The following is a 20112-nucleotide window of genomic DNA, read 5'->3' as shown; positions in this document are numbered from 1 at the left end:
TGGAACTGAACCACATAACAGCAGATAGGCCAGACGAGAATAACAGCCTGGCATGCTCTAACATTCTAAAGGTCTACGTCGAACCAGAATACCATCTAATTTGAACAACAAGGATATTATTCTCCTTTTTTGACAATAATCCTCACACTTAATCTAAAGAAGGATACCAAAATTTGAAAACGGTGTCCCCAAAAGAACTGTTTTGTCCTGAAGAAGGTGTTCCCGTATCCATGGTTTTAACACCAAAACGCGTCGACGCACTGGTTTTAATATAGAGTCCAAGTGGAGCCTAGGGAACAACAGATACACATGAATTGTTTGTACTGTAGGTCCCGGAAGCAAACTTTAAAAGGCGATTGGATCAGGTTAATGTGTAGCAATAGTATTCAAGCTACTGATTGAACGGGGTTTTGGTTTTATTTTAGTTTGATCAAATAACTGTACTGCGATTGTTTGATTAATAGGTTGTTGCAAATGTATTTATTGTATTCTGCCTGTATTTGATGAGATATTGCGAACACTTGGTTTGAATACCGTGTATTGCAATTTATAATGTTTTTAATGTTTTTTTATTGTATATGCTTTCAGGAATTTTCTCTGAAATTTTAATTTATATGTGGAAAATAACTTTCTTCCGTTTTATGAAAAATAAAAGATTGTAAACGTTACATTTTAGTGTGGAAACTATATCTTGATGAGTATTTCAATAAGGCATGTTGGATGAATGGGATATAACCAGGAGGTAGTAAAGTGAGTAAAATAGTGAAGTAGTCTCTCCAGGGATTTTCTTTTGACTTTCCATAATTACTTGTACCATCATACAATTCATCATAGGAAAATGCTGCTGATTGCTCAAGTTCTGCAAGCAAATTATGCCCAGTTCCAATGTCCCAATCATCAGAGAAAGTACTGGCGGTGATGATGTCATTTAAAGAAATTCTAAACAAATAAGGAATTTGCAAACGTTCAGGAGGACTATAAGCCTATACACATTATACGATACCCTGTCCCATACAATTCCTTCAGAATCTGGAACTGCTGTAATGTTCACTAGGACTGGTCCCTCAATTCACCGTGCAATGATGCATGTGGTTTAAGAACTAAGTTCACAAGTTGTACTGCAGAGCATTCTGGGAGAAATCCATTCAGAATTAGGAAATAGACAGTTACCAAACCAATCCAAAGTACCATGAAAAGTAATCCAATTGTAATCCAAAGATGTATCCAAGGAACAACAAAGTAAATCTTTTTCAACCAATGATAGGGAGCATATATTCGTAGCTTGAAAGGGAGAAGTGATGTTGGCAAATGAGGTTCACTGGAATCCAATGAGAAATCGTCATAATGCATGAAGTAGCCAGACGCCATCTGGTGTATTCTTGGCAGCTCAGCAGGTTTTGTGGAACTGGTAAATGACTCCATCTGTGGCATGTTTACATAGACGTTGTCAATTTTTCAAATGGATATTTCTGTACTTTTTGATTGTACAGTTGCAGTTGTTTCAACAAGGAGAAGTAACATTTCATTGTTGTTTACAGCTTCTCTTTGCAGAGTGGAGGCCTCAGTCATTATTAAAGCTTCTATCTGAACTTCCTGTACAGTAGCGAGAGGATTGCAGTGGCTACCCAGGAGAACACGTGGCCTACTGTTGAGAATCAGCCACTGTTAGACCTGTCTGGCTTTTTGGCAATGTCCCTCCTAATTTTTATTTATTTTGTCCCCTTTTTGCCCCTCATACCCTTGGTAATCTTTTTTTTGTCTACTAACTTTTTAGGTGCTGACCAGGGGGATAGGTGTTCTTTCCTCCCTTGTAATCTTTTACCTCAGGCCCAGAGGCCTGTGTTGTCAGGAAACCTCATGTTGTCACAAAATGGAGGGCCCTAACTGTCACCAACTGCCACCCCATAGTCAGCCCCATAGGCTAACATTAGGACTTCCAGAACCTTCTGGACCCTACTGGACTCTGTGAGGCTAGGCTATAAAAGGGCAGGGGGCAGGAGGCCATTTTGTGTAGTCCAGTGTGAAAGGAGAGAGGCTGCAGTGTGCGGAGGAGGACGCGCTAGGAGAGGCTAGTTGGTTTCATTAACTGACAGCATCTTTCAGAGGACGTTCCCCCTTGTGCTGCTGACCGAACCCTACCATTGGCCTGAAACCGATCTGGTCCAGTCAAGTAACCAGGGACTTTGGACCTTTCCCCAGACGGCTGTGTCCCACCTTCAACCCTTCGTTCCCTCTTGGGGTTATTGACTAGCTCCCCGCCTTCCTGCCGAAGTTCTAGCCTACCCGGATTAGAAGAGCAGTGCCCGGTGTGGTTTTACAGCTTGTGAGGCCGAGGCGTCTCTGTCTGGAGGGCGCGAGGGGGCGTGAAGGAGAGCAGTCCGCGGAAGAGTGGCGCAGCTTGCTGTTCAAGCCGCGCGGCGGAATTGATGAGGAGACGCTGATCCCCTGCGCAGGAGCAGAAGCGTGTACCTCCCGGCGGAAGGGGGCGGTGTAGTCTGTGCCACTGGTTTCCCCGCATCTGCGCAGTAGAGCCCAGCATCCGAGAGACGCGAGGAATTCCCCAGGAGCAACGCGTCTCCGGTTGTCTTCAGCGGACCCGGTCTGGTCAGGGCTGGGGCGGAGGAGCGTCCTGCATTCCCCGAGGAGCGGAAATCTAGCGCCACAGCCGATCTGCTGTCAGCTTGACCAGCGTCCGCCTCAGACGGTGAGAGGAAGGGCGAAGGGCCGCCGTCAGTGCTCCTCCCCACTCCGGCGCTGAGGTGAAGAGGTTGGCTGGTGTTTCTCTTCGGCGGAACTGGCTGTTAGCCCCGACCCCTGTGGACTGGGGCAGGACAAAAGACGTAAAGAAACAGTAAGGAGCCGTGGGGGTGAGGAGGAACAGAGCTGAGTCCTCTTTGATAACGTATTAAATCCCAAATCCCAGCGTCTAGCGTGATGCCCCTATACTCTGACGTCTTTAGCTTAAGCTGTGTCAGAATAGGTGAAGGGGGAAGGTAGTTTCCTATTCCCAACCTCATTGGAACAGGTCTAAGAGTAGCCATTACGCTAGAAAACAGAGAGGAACATAAATTACTGTCAGAAGAGCACTGACATTACTTGCTAAAGGGGAAACTCCCTCCAGAACTTCATGGCAGTTGTTGTGTAAAGATAGTAAATTGGTAAAATTCCTGCATTCCACTCTGAAGGTGTATTCTAACGCTGTATTAAGGTGGAGATAAAGGGGAGAGAGTTCTTAATACTGTGATAGAGGTAAAGCCAGTGATTTGGCAGGTTAAAGCGATGTTATTGATTACTAATGCAAAGTGACACTGTTTAGTGTAACCCTAATGAGATAATTTCAATTCCAAACAGCGAGCACTTCTGAACTTATGACAGCTAAATGTTTTGAACTGTAATTTTTCCACAGCAAGAAGAGTGTATTTACTTCTCCACATCAAAGGTATAATTGTTATTTCTGAGAAGAACTAAGATGTGTCACACTGTATAATTTGAAACCAAAGAGTATATTATTTTTATAAAACAGCACGTATTTTCACATAATTTTGGTGTAGAGTTTTCCTTTTGAGTGTTATTGCGTGGAGTTACTTTTGGGTGGTCTGCAACCTTTACACTGTGCCTCTGTTATGTTAGTCTTGCCCTAGGCCAGGCTACCTAATTCCAACATATTGGTGCCTAGCGGTGGGATTGCGGACTTGGTTGCAGCTACTTACTAGTAATTTGACGTAATACACCTAACCTACACCAGGAGTTTTCTCCTTGCGGCCCTCCCAATTAGTCCTTTTGTTTTTTCTAAATTTATTCCTGGTGGTGGGTGGAGTTGGTTTTAGGTTACCCTTACCCCTCTGAAATTTCTGGTGTGTATCCAGGTTTGCCAGACTCACAATGGAGTTTGCAGTGGAAAACCTGGAAGTCTATTCCGTGCCCCAATTGAGAATGTTCTGCCAACAAATGGGGGTCTTTTTCAAACAGGGTGCCAGGAAGGGGGAGCTCCAGACTAGCCTTAGGGCCTGGGTGGAGGCACACCAAGAGACAAAGGAGGAGGATGAAGAGGTTGACCAGGACATGGTGGGGGAGGTAGAAGAGTTATTCCGCGATGAGGGGGAAAACTTACTCACCAAACCAATGTCCTATTCCAGTAAGGGCAGTAGCATCTCTGGGAGAAGCCTAACAGAAGCCGAGCTCACCGATAGGAGAGAGAAAAGACAGCTAAAGTGGGAGTTGGCTAAGTTGGAGCAGGAGAAAGAGGAGAGGAGGATGGTCCACGAGTTTAGACTGAAGGAACTGGAGCTCCAAAGTCTGCGACGGGGGTCCTCTCCTGTTAGGAATGGTGGCAGCGAACCAAAAGAGTCAGCCAGGGAGACCAAACCCTATATCCCAAAGGACCTGATAGCGAGCTTCAGTCAGGGGGATGATGTAGCTAAGTGGCTGGCCGCTTATGAGGTTTCTTTGAAGGTTCATGGAGTGCAGGAGAAGCACTGGGGGGGTAGTTTGTACAAGTACATGCCTCCTGCTGGTCGGGACACCTTGCTGGCCCTGGATCCAGAGGAACAGACAAACTACCCCACCATGAAGTTGGCGTTATTGAGGAAGTTCGGGCTCACCCCAGAGAGGTACCGACAGAAGTTTAGGGGGAGTCACAAGATGGGCACTCAGAACTGGGTGGACTTCCTTGATTATGCCAGAAAGGCCTTAGAGGGTTGGGTCAAGGGCAGTGAGGTAAAGGATTATGAGGGGCTGTACAATCTATTTTTGAAAGAACACCTCCTCGAGAAATGTTTTCCCGAGCTGCGCCAACACCTGGTAGACAGCAAGCTGACCAATCCCCGGAAGCTTGCAGAGGAGGCGGACATCTGGACAAGTACTCGGGTGTCCTCCAAGGGGACTGGAGGGGAATCTCAAAAAGCCGGACAGGGCGCCCCCCAGAAGAAGGAGGGGGGGGAGAAAAAGAAAGAGTTCTCTAAAGGTCCCCAAAATAACTTCCAAGGGAAGGGAGCAGGTTTCACCCCTAGGGCAAACCCGCCCCGGAACCCTTATCCTGGCCAAAGCCAGCAGCCCAGGGTTCCCCACTGTTTTGAATGCGGTGGCGTTGGACATTATAAGGGAGATGTCAGATGCCCAAAGAGACCACCCCCTCCCACCGGAGGAAAGTCACCGGGAGTAGCTAGTGTAGCGCTCGGGGAGGAGTTGCCCTTAGATAAGGGGGGTGAGTGGGCGGGTGTCACCTTAGTGTCCCTGGGAGAGCGGGAGATGGTGCCAAAGATCCAGGTGCCCCCAAATACTACAAAGTATGGGCAATGGGTTACCATCAATGGCCAGAGAGGGGAGGCTCTGAGGGATACAGGAGCCAGCATGACTATGGTGAGAAGTCAGCTGGTGTCCCCAGAGCAGGTTGTTCCTAATGTACTCCACCCCGCCGCGATGGCTGACGGCAGAATGGGCCACTATCCAGTGGCTGAGGTTCCCTTTGAGTGGGAGGGGGTTGCAGGTTCACTTCGAGTTGCCGTAAGCCCTGCCGTGCCAGTCGATTGTCTGTTGGGGAATGACATGGAACACAACACTTGGAGAGAGGTGGAATACCGGACGCATTCTGCGATGCTGGGTACACCTAACTGGGCCTGTGTCAGCACAAGGTCTGCGACTGCCCGGAGAGGGAGTTCGCCTGGGTTGGAGCCTGGAACAATGGCCCAACCCGCTGCTAAAAAGGGTCAGAAACGGAGACAGGGACAGCCTGCTCCGGCTTCCACGCCCCATGAGACAGATCGGCCACCTGCAGTGGTAGGCCAGGAGTCCGTGGAGGGGGAAGTAGACTCTCTGGAGGATTTGCCCATCCCTGCTGAATGGCATGTGGAGGGAGGTCCTACCAGAGAGGACTTCTGTAGGGGGCAGAGGGAGTGCCCTACCCTTGAGGGACTGAGGCGTCAGGCCGAAGCCCAGGCAGCAGGTGATGTTACGGGACACTACCATCTTTACTGGGAGGATGGACTCCTCTACAGTGAACCCAAGGTACCTCTACCTGGCTCATCAAGGGCCTTGGTGGTCCCGCAGCAGTACCGAGCCTTTCTGCTGGAATTGGCTCATGCGATACCACTGGCAGGACACTTAGGCCAGGACAAGACCTTTGCACGGCTTGTCCTCCACTTTTACTGGCCTCGAATGAAAGTGGCGTCCGACACATACTGTAGGACATGTGTAACCTGCCAGGCCAGTGGGAAAACAGGGGTGAAGCTAAAGGCTCCCCTGGAACCACTCCCCGTCGTTAGCACCCCCTTTGAGAGGGTGGGCATCGACATTGTAGGGCCATTGGATCCACCAACCACAGCTGGTCACAGGTTCATCCTGGTTCTGGTGGATCATGCCACACGGTACCCAGAGGCCATCCCTCTGAGGACTGTTACTGCACCTGTGGTGGCTAGGGCCCTGATGGGAATCTTTACTAGGGTAGGATTCCCAAAGGAGGTTGTGTCCGACAGGGGGACTAACTTCCTGTCTGCTTACATGCGGACCATGTGGAAAGAGTGTGGGGTGACCTACCGGTTCACCACTCCCTATCACCCCCAGTCCAATGGACTGGTTGAGAGGTTCAATAAGACCCTGAAGGGCATGATAAGAAGTCTGCCAGAGAGTTTACGGAGGAAGTGGGACGTCCTCCTACCTTGCTTACTGTTTTCCTACAGGGAGGTGCCTCAGAAAGGAGTGGGCTTCAGCCCGTTCGAATTGTTGTATGGGCACCCGGTGCGTGGGCCTCTCAGCCTGGTGAAGGAAGGATGGGAGAAGTCTCCCAGAAAACCTCCCCAGGATGTGGTGAGCTACATGTTGGCCTTCAGAAGCCAGATGGCCAAGTTGTGGAAGCAGGCTGCTGACAACTTGGAGGCCAGTCAGGCAGTCATGAAGGAATGGTATGATCAGAATGCTCACCCGGTGGAGTTGGAGCCTGGCCAGAAAGTCTGGGTGATGGAACCTGGGGAGCTAAGTGCTCTTCAGGATCGTTGGACAGGCCCATTTGAGGTGTTGGAGAAAAAGGGTAAGGCCACTTACTTGGTGGATCTTAAGACCCCGCGGCAGCCCCTACGGGTGCTGCATGCCAATCGCCTCAAGCCCCACCATGAGAGGCCAGAGGTCATCCTGATGTTGGTGACTGATGGTGATGAGGAAGCAGAAAGCGAACCTCTCCCAGACCTCTTTTCATGTCAAGAGAAGGATGGGTCGGTGGAGGGAGTGATTCTCTCCCCGTCTCTCACTCCTGAGCAACGAGAGGACTGCCGACAGGTATTGGGGCAGTACTCTTCACTGTTTTCCCTTGTCCCAGGAAGAACCCACCTGTGTACCCATGATGTGGACACAGGAGACAGCCCCCCAGTGAAATCCAAGACCTATAGGCTGTCGGACAAGGTGAAGGCTAGCATCCATGGCGAAGTTGCCAAGATGTTAGAGCTAGGAGTGATAGAACCGTCCAGCAGCCCTTGGTCCAGTCCGGTGGTGCTAGTCCCAAAAGCCGCCCCACCGGGCACCACACCAGAACTGAGGTTCTGTGTGGATTACCGAGGACTGAACTCAGTTACCAAAACTGATGCTCATCCAATCCCCAGGGCGGATGAGTTAATTGACCGGCTAGGAGCTGCCCAATACCTCAGTACCTTTGACCTCACCTCAGGGTACTGGCAGATCTCCTTGACAGATGGAGCAAGGGAAAGGTCAGCCTTTTCCACGCCCGAGGGACACTTCCAGTTCTGTGTGATGCCCTTTGGTCTCAAGAACGCCCCTGCCACATTTCAGCGACTGGTGAACCAGGTCCTCTCTGGAATGGAGGGTTTCTCGGCTGCTTACCTGGATGACATTGCTGTCTTCAGTAGCAGTTGGGAGGACCACTTGCAACATTTGCAAGCAGTTCTCCAGGCGCTGAAACAGGCTGGATTGACCATCAAAGCCAGCAAATGCCAGATTGGGCAGGGGTCGGTTGTGTACCTCGGACACTTGGTGGGTAGGGGGTCCGTGCAACCCCTACAGGCGAAGATTGAGGCAATCATGGCCTGGGAACCCCCCAAGACACAGACTGAGGTCCGAGCTTTCCTGGGCCTCACAGGTTACTACCGTCGCTTTGTGAAGGGGTATGGCACTATTGTAGCGCCCCTCACAGAGCTCACCTCTAGGAAACAACCTCGACGGGTAGTTTGGACAAAGGCTTGTCAGCGAGCCTTTGAAAAGTTGAAGCAGGCAATGTGCGAAGCACCGGTCCTGAAGGCTCCCAATTTCTCCAAGGAGTTTATTGTGCAAACAGATGCATCCGAACATGGCATTGGGGCAGTGTTATCGCAACTCAATGAAGAGGGCCTGGATCAACCTGTAGTCTTCTTATCCAGGAGACTGCTTCCCCGGGAACAGAAGTGGAGTGCCATTGAGAGGGAAGCTTTTGCGGTGGTGTGGGCTCTGAAGAAGCTGCGGCCATACCTCTTTGGCTCGCACTTTCTGGTTCAGACTGACCACCGACCCCTTCGTTGGCTGATGCAGATGAAGGGGGAAAATCCCAAGTTGTTGAGGTGGTCCATCTCCCTACAGGGAATGGACTTTCGGGTGGAACATCGGCCTGGAGTGGACCACGCCAATGCAGACGGTCTCTCCAGGTATTTCCGCCTTAGTGATGAGGACTCCCAAGGGGTTGGGTAGTTCTCCCCACTTTCAGCTGGGGGGGACGCGTGTTAGACCTGTCTGGCTTTTTGGCAATGTCCCTCCTAATTTTTATTTATTTTGTCCCCTTTTTGCCCCTCATACCCTTGGTAATCTTTTTTTTGTCTACTAACTTTTTAGGTGCTGACCAGGGGGATAGGTGTTCTTTCCTCCCTTGTAATCTTTTACCTCAGGCCCAGAGGCCTGTGTTGTCAGGAAACCTCATGTTGTCACAAAATGGAGGGCCCTAACTGTCACCAACTGCCACCCCATAGTCAGCCCCATAGGCTAACATTAGGACTTCCAGAACCTTCTGGACCCTACTGGACTCTGTGAGGCTAGGCTATAAAAGGGCAGGGGGCAGGAGGCCATTTTGTGTAGTCCAGTGTGAAAGGAGAGAGGCTGCAGTGTGCGGAGGAGGACGCGCTAGGAGAGGCTAGTTGGTTTCATTAACTGACAGCATCTTTCAGAGGACGTTCCCCCTTGTGCTGCTGACCGAACCCTACCATTGGCCTGAAACCGATCTGGTCCAGTCAAGTAACCAGGGACTTTGGACCTTTCCCCAGACGGCTGTGTCCCACCTTCAACCCTTCGTTCCCTCTTGGGGTTATTGACTAGCTCCCCGCCTTCCTGCCGAAGTTCTAGCCTACCCGGATTAGAAGAGCAGTGCCCGGTGTGGTTTTACAGCTTGTGAGGCCGAGGCGTCTCTGTCTGGAGGGCGCGAGGGGGCGTGAAGGAGAGCAGTCCGCGGAAGAGTGGCGCAGCTTGCTGTTCAAGCCGCGCGGCGGAATTGATGAGGAGACGCTGATCCCCTGCGCAGGAGCAGAAGCGTGTACCTCCCGGCGGAAGGGGGCGGTGTAGTCTGTGCCACTGGTTTCCCCGCATCTGCGCAGTAGAGCCCAGCATCCGAGAGACGCGAGGAATTCCCCAGGAGCAACGCGTCTCCGGTTGTCTTCAGCGGACCCGGTCTGGTCAGGGCTGGGGCGGAGGAGCGTCCTGCATTCCCCGAGGAGCGGAAATCTAGCGCCACAGCCGATCTGCTGTCAGCTTGACCAGCGTCCGCCTCAGACGGTGAGAGGAAGGGCGAAGGGCCGCCGTCAGTGCTCCTCCCCACTCCGGCGCTGAGGTGAAGAGGTTGGCTGGTGTTTCTCTTCGGCGGAACTGGCTGTTAGCCCCGACCCCTGTGGACTGGGGCAGGACAAAAGACGTAAAGAAACAGTAAGGAGCCGTGGGGGTGAGGAGGAACAGAGCTGAGTCCTCTTTGATAACGTATTAAATCCCAAATCCCAGCGTCTAGCGTGATGCCCCTATACTCTGACGTCTTTAGCTTAAGCTGTGTCAGAATAGGTGAAGGGGGAAGGTAGTTTCCTATTCCCAACCTCATTGGAACAGGTCTAAGAGTAGCCATTACGCTAGAAAACAGAGAGGAACATAAATTACTGTCAGAAGAGCACTGACATTACTTGCTAAAGGGGAAACTCCCTCCAGAACTTCATGGCAGTTGTTGTGTAAAGATAGTAAATTGGTAAAATTCCTGCATTCCACTCTGAAGGTGTATTCTAACGCTGTATTAAGGTGGAGATAAAGGGGAGAGAGTTCTTAATACTGTGATAGAGGTAAAGCCAGTGATTTGGCAGGTTAAAGCGATGTTATTGATTACTAATGCAAAGTGACACTGTTTAGTGTAACCCTAATGAGATAATTTCAATTCCAAACAGCGAGCACTTCTGAACTTATGACAGCTAAATGTTTTGAACTGTAATTTTTCCACAGCAAGAAGAGTGTATTTACTTCTCCACATCAAAGGTATAATTGTTATTTCTGAGAAGAACTAAGATGTGTCACACTGTATAATTTGAAACCAAAGAGTATATTATTTTTATAAAACAGCACGTATTTTCACATAATTTTGGTGTAGAGTTTTCCTTTTGAGTGTTATTGCGTGGAGTTACTTTTGGGTGGTCTGCAACCTTTACACTGTGCCTCTGTTATGTTAGTCTTGCCCTAGGCCAGGCTACCTAATTCCAACAGCCACATAGTGTGGTTTGATCAGATCAATTAATACAAACATTTTGTCTCAGTGACCGGCAAGGGGTGTATGAAGTCGGCAGCCAGGATAGGTACAGGCTCTCATTATGATAGCCCAAATTCCTTTTTTGTCCACTATCTTAACTGTGACCAGGTCCCCAATCTTCAGGATGCAGGCAAGCCTTGTTGAAACTACCTTCACTTCTTCATTGGCAGTGCGTTTTACTTGGACTTTACTTTATAAGGCCATTAATTCATTGAGTTCCTGTAAAACAGCCAAACGTTCATTGATATTAAAGGGTGTTTCAGCCACTGTGATGACTCTGTTGAGGTCTGGTACCCACATTCTCACACCAAACAGGAGTTCATAAGGTGTACGATCTCCTAGGGATTTTCTTGCCATGTTGTTAAGTACCATCTGGACCACATATTGTTGATTGAACCAACTGCCACTCAAACCTAGTACCATAGCTGTTAAGGAATGCTTTATGTCACTGTTCTTCCTCTCAGTGACCCAATTTCCCTCAGTATGGTACAGGGAGGAGTATCGCAACACCACACCCAAACATCCCATGGCTTCTTTGTAAGCCCAAGAGCTAAACGCCGGACCCTGGTCAGAATGCAGTGTGCCAATTGCGTATGTCCCGATAAAGACACGCAAAGCCTTTATAACAGATTGAGCGGCAGCCGAGCACTGTGGCCAAACCCACAGGACTCTGGAGCGTGAATCCATTGCCACCAAGATGTACTTGTAAAGCGCCATCTGATTGTAAGGGGCCAACGTGGTCCAAGTAAACACAAGCCTGGGGCTTGTCTGAGATCATTAGAGGTGTCTGTACTGGACGTTTTACGGTGGAGTCTTTCGTCTGCTGTTAGATTTCGCATTTAAGAACCAAGTGCTTGGTCTGTTTTGATAGACCTGGCCACCAATAGCGGTGCTTCAGTAATGAAACAGTAGCAGTAATCCCTGCGTTAGCAAAACACAGACCCTCATGTATAGCTAGAATCAGTCTTTTATCGATCAATGTTTGGTATAACTCTATCCCCCACTCCTGGAATTTGAGCGTATGGAATGTGTTGTGCTTCTAACTTGTAGGAGTTCTTCAGTGGAAAGCCTTTTGGCAGGGCTGTTTTGTTGATCGTGGCTTTAACTGCCACCTGAGGTATACAGTCTATCCTCGTATTTAAATTAGTTATTGCAGCAACTGCAGCAGTACGAACTGCTGCCTTCAAATTCCTTTCAACGTGAATGCCTCCACGTTGCTGACACAATGTATGAATAACATGAGCCCGTGGCCGGCCTTCTTTCAGCTTTGCCACCTGTTCCCAAAGCATCTTGTGCTTTACAGTGCAACCTTAGGAGTCTCTAAATCCATTCTCGGCTCAATAATGTAAATCGTTATAGGACTGGGCACAGTAAAATGAATCATACGCAATTAGTGTGGGGAATTCACGATCCGTATTTTGAATTGCCTTTATCAGAGCTTTTTGTTCGGCCAGCTGGTCTATACCGTCCCCTAGGGCTGGATGTGTGTCTTCCCAGGATGATTCCTTCTGTCATGCATGCATCTTTTTACAATTGCGCATGCCACATAATATTGCTGTTTCCTTCCTACGGCCAGCTGGGCTGAACCATCGGTATAAATGATGCAGTCATATCGGTCTAAAGGCATAATTTAATTTGGTCAAGGATATTCTTGTTCATACTGCAGAAATGCTTGTGTTTGTAATGTAGAGTCAAATCTGTAATCTACATCTATTGCAGTGAGAGGTTAGCCCATTGAATCCATCGTGGATGTAATGCTTTAGGATTTGGGATGCTTGCATTTGTAACGGCCTCTAGGTTGGTACCGGGGTCACAACAATTATGCATGTTCCCTGCTCCACTGCTCTCTCTTACTACAGCAGTCTGTACCGCTGTATGTTCTCAGTTGGCGCAAAACGCATTTCAGCGTTCGTGTACAAATGTCATGTATATGCTATAGGGACTGTATTGCCTTCATTGAAGCTGGTCCAGCGACTACGCGGATCTCCAGCTTAGTTGTGTTAACACAAGAATGTAAATGTTTAGAAGCAATCCTGTCAGCTTGTACGGAACACAGAATATCTGTATGTTCCTGTGTCCAATGATGTACTAAAAAAATCAGCTCTGATTAAGTTGTAGAAAGGTTTCACTCTTTGTGCATATTCCGAAATGTATGCCCTGCCAAAATTCCAAAATCCTAATAGATTGTAGTCTCTTCAGAGTCGTTGGAGGTTAGAGCAGTGTACATTTTTCTAAAAACTGTGTCACCAGGCTTATTCCTTCACTTGACAACTCGTACCCTAAGAATAGGACACTAAGGAGGGCAATTTTAGATTTTTTTAAGTTGAATTTGTAATCCAGCTGAGCAAACCCAAGAATTATGTGGTTCACTCTAGCCAAGTATTCTATTAATTGACTGTCCATCAGATAGATGTCATCTACACAAGACAATGCCTCCTTAGCAAAATTTGTAAGTAACTCTGTTACCCTGGCTGAAACCAACTCGGGGCTATTCTTATACCCCTAGGGTAATCAAAAAAATTGGCGGTGAGAACCTAGCGATGAGAATGCTGTCAAATATCTGCTCGCAGGTGCTATATTGTGGCAGAAAAATCCATTTGAGATGTCTAGTGTTGTCTTATATTTTTTCCACACAATGTTATTCATCAGTGCGGCACTTTGTGCATTTGCACTGCAAATGTATTTGTGGAGGCCTTTAAATTTCTGTAATCTAAAACTAGACAATATGAATTATTGGGTTTCATTACCAGAAACAACAGATTTTTCATGGGTGAGGTACAATTCTTAATCACACCCTGGTTCTCAAGTTGATCTAGGATCTCCCTAACTTGTTTCTTTGCTTCATGCTTTGTTGGGTATTATCTCATTGGTTGAAGAAACAATTTTAATGGGATTTTGTGAAGATGTGACGCATCATCCCACCCAACATGATTGCTTTAAAGTACAGAAGCTAGTGCTAATGCCTACTCCTGCGCGTATGAATTTTTAACTGATTCTGGTACGAGGTTGGAGAAAGCAGGTAAAATAAATTCTTACCCCATTTGGCAATCCGCTATAAAATCAGGTGGCCATTCTTTGTGCCCTAAAAAATGTCATAGCCATATGTAAGGTTCTCCCAAAAGAGACCCTTTACTTCCCTGGGTATGTCCTCCTCCATTTGCAGTGTTATTTCCTATAAACCATGTGGGACACTTACCCTTGAATCAGGTGTTACCACCGTGATATGCTCCCTCAGTGCTACTGCCGCCAGATAATCCATCAGGTTCCAGCAAGCGATTGTGACTTCTGCCGCGCTGTCTAGCATTGTCACCGCCAATTCCCCGTTCAGAAGCAGAGTCCTCAGTAGCCTGGGCTTTTCTAACTTTGATCCCAGCTACCTTCTTCTTTTTAAATTTGAGGTTCAGAAGTCTTTTGTTTATCTTCCTGTTTAATAATGTAGTCTGAAGTGCGATGTGTCTCCCTTTTCAGCCTGACTCGCTCTTCAGATCTGTGTTCTGACCGTCAGTCTCACACAAAACGTTTTTCAGATGACTCCTGAATAGAATGGGAGGAACGCTTATCAGTATATTGATACCTGTCAGGTTTCCTAATATTGTCACAGTTTCTTTCTGTGTGTTCCTGTTGAGGAGACCCACACCGTGACAGTGTTTTTATTTTGTTTATTCTCCCATTTTTTCTTTGAAGAATCGGCTGCTTGCTTGAAGTTATTCTTTTCAGAATTGCTCTTAACATTCTGTTTCCCAGGCCTGGCTCCCAGATTATCTCTACCTAGTGAAGCATATGTTTCTTCAATAATCTTTTGCAATTCTCGCTCCTGTTGTGTTGGAGTGAAGTCCCTCAGGCGTGGGCGTAAAGCCACCGCTGCTGCCTCCCCTTTTATGTGGCCTAACATGTTGGCAGAATCCTGGGCAAAACTGCCCATCAATTACATCCCCAGATCTAGGGCAGGCTGGGCCCTCTACTCATTTTGTATTTGTTTCAGTATGTCTCGTATAACTGAATATTTAAATTAAATAATTTAAAGGGTTTCATGTGTTCTGGTATAAACGGCAGGGAAGATTGTACCCCAAGTGACACAATCTTCTATTGGGCGAGCCATCCCCATTGGCAAGCAAATTGTTAGTATTCTGTGTTTTTCCTGCGGGCCCCGGGAGGGTGGGGGGGACTACTTCAAGCTGTGTTGTTTTCTGTGCTCTCCAGATCAGGATTTGCTTCTGGCTTGTTTTCCCTAACGGTGTTCAGTCTTTGGTGGCTAATACCTGTAGTAGCCAGTTGAGATTGTGCAGCCTGAGCAAGTTGGACGGTCCTTGTTTTCATTATGTATTGAGTAAGATTCCTGTAAATGTTTACAAAATCTCCGTAGAGTGTACGCATTCCTGCTTCTGATAAAGCTGCAGTGTCTGATTGTGGTGTATATAAAGCTAAGAACGGCCAGGTCGCTCCTTCTCTGCTGAGCGGACCGAGTCTCATGTTGGGGTAGGGCGCCTTTAAACCAATTATAATGCTTTTGGTAAGTGAATGGGGGTTTCTATGTCCACTTGTGGAAAATATCCTCAGGTTGTTCATCTTCAATGTAAGTGTGAAACAACAGTATACGTGCATCTGCAGGCAGGAATTTAACCTAAGGGTAGAATACCTCTGTTCTGAATGATTCGTGTACCTAAGCCATGAAGGTAACATCTCCACCCATTGCCGGAAGGCCATGTTGTAAACGTTTCTTAGTGACTGCCTGTCCGCAATATTCTGTAATATTTAAAGCCCTACCTGATCTTCCACATCCTCACTTTGCTCAGTCATTGTCAGAGAAGTAGTATTTAGTTAACATTTTTATAGAGATATGGTATTCACAATGTGGGAACTTCTAATCCTCCAAGCTTGACTATGTTACAGCCAATACATAGGGTATACCTACTCAGCTGAGGCAGATTTATTTCCCTTCCCACTTCGGACGTCTCCAGTTTAAATGAGAGTAGGGGTCTCGGAGAAAGCACAACTGAACTACTCAGATTGACCGTTAAATAAGAACCCAACTAAGGTTGGTGTTGCCATGTTGTGTTATTCCTACGAATTTGTGGGATCTGCCTATTGTTTGGACAACATAAACTAGGGGCACCCCCACAGGATATATTGGCCTATAGACCAGCTAGCGCTCAGTGCCACCGTAAGCCCCCCTAACCCTCCAGTGAGCGAATGGTTTCTGGGAATCACTGAAAATGACAACCCTGAACCCTCAGGGATCGTGGCAACACTACAGAACCTTTCCCTCAGTCACTTGTGCTTACTTATTCTCAGAGTAGTATACAGAGAATACACAGTGGGATGTTTTCAATACATTTATTGAACCAACGTTATTCTTGTACAGAATACATGTGCTGCAACGATTGATAGACAGAAGCAGAATACAAGCACCAAAAGTGTGAATAGTAGATATAGTTCTACCATGGTGCTAAAACAATGTATGTATGCTGGCATATATAATGATTCAGAAAAGGGGGTGGTGATGAACAGAGTGTCTGAATTAAGCAGACCACTCTTACCCAGTCCAAAGATCAGGGCTTGATCCATCACCGTTATTTAGCTCACTGCCCCATCCCAGCTCAGAACCTGGCTATATGCAAATTAGTCTGTCCCTGGCCCAGTGCATCATGGGAACATGGCAGACCAAACTACCAAGCCACTTCTTCACCAGAAAGGAGACAAGCTACCGGGGACCGGTTTCTGGCATTTCAGCCTCGTCGGCCCGGCTTGCTTGAATCCTGATGGAGCAGTGAGCAAGGGACTCATGTCTGAGTATACCCTGCCACACCTATAGTGGCCAAAAACGATTCAGAAAAGGGGGTGGTGATGAACAGAGTGTCTGAATTAAGCAGACCACTCTTACCCAGTCCAAAGATCAGGGCTTGATCCATCACCGTTATTTAGCTCACTGCCCCATCCCAGCTCAGAACCTGGCTATATGCAAATTAGTCTGTCCCTGGCCCAGTGCATCATGGGAACATGGCAGACCAAACTACCAAGCCACTTCTTCACCAGAAAGGAGACAAGCTACCGGGGACCGGTTTCTGGCATTTCAGCCTCGTCGGCCCGGCTTGCTTGAATCCTGATGGAGCAGTGAGCAAGGGACTCATGTCTGAGTATACCCTGCCACACCTATAGTGGCCAAAAACGATTCAGAAAAGGGGGTGGTGATGAACAGAGTGTCTGAATTAAGCAGACCACTCTTACCCAGTCCAAAGATCAGGGCTTGATCCATCACCGTTATTTAGCTCACTGCCCCATCCCAGCTCAGAACCTGGCTATATGCAAATTAGTCTGTCCCTGGCCCAGTGCATCATGGGAACAGGGCAGACCAAACTACCAAGCCAATTCTTCACCAGAAAGGAGACAAGCTACCGGGGACCGGTTTCTGGCATTTCAGCCTCGTCGGCCCGGCTTGCTTGAATCCTGATGGAGCAGTGAGCAAGGGACTCATGTCTGAGTATACCCTGCCACACCTATAGTGGCCAAAAACGAATCAGAAAAGGGGGTGGTGATGAACAGAGTGTCTGAATTAAGCAGACCACTCTTACCCAGTCCAAAGATCAGGGCTTGATCCATCACCGTTATTTAGCTCACTGCCCCATCCCAGCTCAGAACCTGGCTATATGCAAATTAGTCTGTCCCTGGCCCAGTGCATCATGGCGTGGAAGGGTATACTCAGATGTGAGTCCCTTGCTCATTGCACCATCAGGATTCAAGCAAGCTGGGCCGACGACGCCTGAAATGGCAGAAACCGGTCCCCGGAAGCTTGTTTCCTTCCCAGTGTAAGAATTGGCTTGGTAGTTTGGTATGCCCTGTTCCCATCATGCACTGGGACAGGAACAGACTAATTTGCATATAGCCAGGTTCTGAACTGGGATGGTGCAGTGAGCTAAAAAACGGTGTTGGATCTAGCCCTGATCTCTTGACTGGGTGAGAGTATTCTGCTTAATTCAGAAACTCTGTCCATCACCACCCCTTGTTGTTAAATATTTTGTCCACCCTAAGCGTGGAAGGGTATACTCAGATGTGAGTCCCTTGCTCATTGCACCATCAGGATTCAAGCAAGCCGGGCCGACGACGCCTGAAATGGCAGAAACCGGTCCCCGGAAGCTTGTTTCCTTCCCAGTGTAAGAATTGGATTGGTAGTTTGGTTTGCCCTGTTCCCATCATGCACTGGGACAGGAACAGACTAATTTGCATATAGCCAGGTTCTGAACTGGGATGGTGCAGTGAGCTAAAAAACGGTGTTGGATCTAGCCCTGATCTCTTGACTGGGTGAGAGTATTCTGCTTAATTCAGAAACTCTGTCCATCACCACCCCTTGTTGTTAAATATTTTGTCCACCTTAAGCGTGGAAGGGTATACTCAGATGTGAGTCCCTTGCTCATTGCACCATCAGGATTCAAGCAAGCCGGGCCGACGACGCCTGAAATGGCAGAAACCGGTCCCCGGAAGCTTGTTTCCTTCCCAGTGTAAGAATTGGCTTGGTAGTTTGGTTTGCCCTGTTCCCATCATGCACTGGGACAGGAACAGACTAATTTGCATATAGCCAGGTTCTGAACTGGGATGGTGCAGTGAGCTAAAAAACTGTGTTGGATCTAGCCCTGATCTCTTGACTGGGTGAGAGTATTCTGCTTAATTCAGAAACTCTGTCCATCACCACCCCTTGTTGTTAAATATTTTGTCCACCCTAAGCGTGGAAGGGTATACTCAGATGTGAGTCCCTTGCTCATTGCACCATCAGGATTCAAGCAAGCCGGGCCGACGACGCCTGAAATGGCAGAAACCGGTCCCCGGAAGCTTGTTTCCTTCCCAGTGTAAGAATTGGCTTGGTAGTTTGGTTTGCCCTGTTCCCATCATGCACTGGGACAGGAACAGACTAATTTGCATATAGCCAGGTTCTGAACTGGGATGGTGCAGTGAGCTAAAAAACGGTGTTGGATCTAGCCCTGATCTCTTGACTGGGTGAGAGTATTCTGCTTAATTCAGAAACTCTGTCCATCACCACCCCTTGTTGTTAAATATTTTGTCCACCCTAAGCGTGGAAGGGTATAGTCAGATGTGAGTCCCTTGCTCTTGCACCATCAGGATTCAAGCAAGCCGGGCCGACGATGCCTGAAATGGCAGAAACCGGTCCCCGGAAACTTGTTTCCTTCCCAGTGTAAGAATTGGCTTGGTAGTTTGGTTTGCTCTGTTCCCATCATGCACTGGGACAGGAACAGACTAATTTGCATATAGCCAGGTTCTGAACTGGGATGGTGCAGTGAGCTAAAAAACGGTGTTGGATCTAGCCCTGATCTCTTGACTGGGTGAGAGTATTCTGCTTAATTCAGAAACTCTGTCCATCACCACCCCTTGTTGTTAAATAGGCATATATAATGAGGCAGTAATCGTAAGTACTCCTATTATGTTCTCTAACATCGCTATCCCTGCTGGAATCTCTACTCTTAGCGCTGGGATGCCCACGGGTAGCCACGCGCTTTATAAATCCTCTTCCATTCCATTCCATTCCATGTGAACCCTACTCTAAGTGTATTTAGATTGTGTGTAGGCGTAGATCCAAGAATCCCCCCAGGGACGGTCCAACCCTGTTACCTGGTGGGAAAGAATAAAAGACCCCGTCTTGGTCACAAACTGGACACCCCTCACAAGATGTCAGACCGCTGCGTGGTGAATTCTCTGCATGCACGGACCTCTGGTGTCAGCTGGTGTGCCTCCTCTGCTAATCTCGGGGTGCTCATCTTTTATAATAGAAGGCAGCCCAGCGATTTGCGTATAGATTAGGGATGTCATGGATATGTAGATAGCCCTGTCGCCACGTGGATGAGGATAGAGCTGACATTTGAACACAGTGTGAAAAGAGACATTATACATGATGATCAGATCATTGCGATAATGTGCGAAGCTAGATGTGTAAACAAGTTTAGTTTCAGGGAAACTAAGCCAACATTGTCATGCATGCAAATATGTGCAAAAAGTTACTGCTGAAAAAATAGGACAATGTCATAAATAAGCTGCTTCGCTACATGGGCCTAACTCGGAATGTAACAACTGGTCTGAATAGGAGCTGCCACAGAGGGCGTGAATGCCGGGGCACTGCTTAATTCCAACATTGCTCATTCCCGACTCATCTGTGAAAGCCAGCATGTTCGCATTGTGCTGCAGTGGGAGTCCATGCTGTTACAGTCCATGCCTCTTTCCCAGTTGAGCACGCACCACAGTGATGGAGCCCAGGTTTCCTCACCTAGGGCCTGTCTAAGCTAGTCTGCTCGCTCTGCATTAGAGAGCACATATGCATTCAAACCGCATGGATGTTTACCACCAAGGCTGTGGAAGCTGCTCTGCTCACAGCCTTG

General features: G+C 48.0%; 1 protein-coding gene across 1 annotated transcript in view; it reads left to right on the top strand.

Moving 5' to 3' along the window:
* Window positions 1–20112, top strand: part of BTD (biotinidase) — a 179671-nt gene that overhangs the window by 12385 nt on the left and 147174 nt on the right. The gene's annotated exons all lie outside the window — the stretch shown is intronic.

Source organism: Lissotriton helveticus, chromosome 10, assembly GCF_964261635.1.
Source record: "Lissotriton helveticus chromosome 10, aLisHel1.1, whole genome shotgun sequence".
Lineage (NCBI taxonomy): Eukaryota > Metazoa > Chordata > Amphibia > Caudata > Salamandridae > Lissotriton > Lissotriton helveticus.
This window is presented reverse-complemented; position numbering and strand designations above follow the sequence as displayed.